Source organism: Osmerus eperlanus, chromosome 27 (assembly GCF_963692335.1).
Source record: "Osmerus eperlanus chromosome 27, fOsmEpe2.1, whole genome shotgun sequence".
NCBI classification, from domain to species: domain Eukaryota; kingdom Metazoa; phylum Chordata; class Actinopteri; order Osmeriformes; family Osmeridae; genus Osmerus; species Osmerus eperlanus.
The window spans coordinates 7,620,909-7,622,663 of NC_085044.1; the positions used below are offsets into that span (position 1 = coordinate 7,620,909).

The 1,755-nt window shown below is 39.5% G+C and overlaps 1 long non-coding RNA gene across 1 annotated transcript; it reads left to right on the plus strand.

The window, feature by feature from the left end:
- Positions 1-217: 217 nt before the first annotated feature.
- Positions 218-1,345, plus strand: LOC134013885 (uncharacterized). Its single transcript, XR_009928992.1, has 3 exons — positions 218-282; positions 1,104-1,154; positions 1,265-1,345. It is a non-coding gene; the product is annotated as an uncharacterized LOC134013885 (long non-coding RNA).
- Positions 1,346-1,755: the final 410 nt, after the last annotated feature.

Here is a 1,755-nt window from a genome sequence, read left to right on the forward strand (position 1 = left end):
CACACAATGCAAATTTGTGCTCCAATAATTTTTGTGATACAAAATTGTTAAATGTGACCAAAAGGTAAGCGACTCTTAAGAGGTTCATTTCCAAAGACAAGTCATCACAGAATATTACAATTCTTCCTTAGCAAACCTGCCCCTCAGTCTGCCCCTGAGCAACAACTTTGCGCATGCCCATTTCAACGCATCGCTCAAATTGGGGTTTCAGAAGAGTTTTTGCAGGGGTTCAACACCGTCTTGTACGCATTGGATTTCAACTGGAAATTAGCTACTTCAAAGGTGAGTTTCTTTACAGAAATATATAAACATATTTTAAGAAATTTGATGGGGCATGCTTATACGTATATGTTTGAAATGTAGGCCATTTAGCCTGTTTATGTGCTATCAGATTCACATTGTTTACGTTAGGATTTCGATAGCTACAGTACAGTAGAGGTTAAACCCTCCAGAAAGTTATGTTTGAAATACTGAAAATGCATAGGCCTACATGTTATCAAAGTTTAGCGTCTCACAAATCACCCACAAAAGAATCAGTGAAAATAAACGTTCAGAACTGTTAAAAAACCTTGTCCCAAAATAGTTTATTTAGCCCGGAATTTTCAAAGACTGGAGCTAGCGTGGCTGACGTTTTAATCGTTTTAATCACAGCAATGGCATCTATAAAAGTATCATGTCACTAATTTTTCCAATTTGTACATGACATCTTTTTTTGGATAAGTTTATTCGTTTTAACCTTTTAGATGCGTGAGTTTTAAATATTTCCGACGCTTCCACCAGTTATTTTTCCAAAACGGCAGCTAGGTTGCTTTAATTAGCTTCCGTTACCTAGCAACCTAGCATAATACTCGTAGCAATGCTACTACCTGCTAGTGTTACTTGTTAGCCTACTAATTGTAAATTTTGAAGCCATACTATAGCGTTTGTCATATCGTTTTTGTCTATCGGAAAACAGTCGGTTGGAATGTTCAGAATCACACATGTGCGACGCTACGATGTGGGGCCCTGCTTTCGAACGATCACATATGTGCAATGCTACTCCTTTTATATCAATATGCTATAACTATGTACATAAACTACATTCCATTTTCATTTCTGTACAGATTATCCTACCACCGTCACACGGCCTAGCACTGTGTCCCTGGGAAATGATGGTAAAGTAATGAATGACCGTTTAAAACAGTGACAATAATTGTATGAGCCATGGCAACCTAAAGGCTATGTTTTGAAGCAAAAGCATGACTTAAAACTTTTGCATCACCAGATTCCATACCCCTAGATGTCAACTCTGGTCTGGTGGAGGTGAACCAATTGGGGGCCCAGGAAAACAGCTGGCAGCCAGGCAAGTGCAAATATAAGACACTCAAAAAAATATATGCTTTGTATACAACCATTCAAGGTAACATTTGTTATTTACATAAATGTTACAGCTAATCTTGAAGAACCACAGTGTATGCCAATCATGCTAACTCTTGTAAACTTGTTTTACTTCAGTGATGGACCTACAGGTGGCCCAAACACAGGCTGAACTCCAAGACGCCTTAAGCGAGGAGCGCCTTAAGGTGCTGGAGTTGCGAAAGAGAGTGGTAAGTGTTTGGAGATGCCATGAACTATGGCTTACACGCAGCGTTCAACGTTCACATTGGTGCTGACAATAAGTTCATGACTTCTAATTCCAGACGCTGTGATGAAGTGGAAGACGGGACTGGGAGAGAAAGCTGTGGAGCTCCTCATAGAGGAGACACTCAAACACAA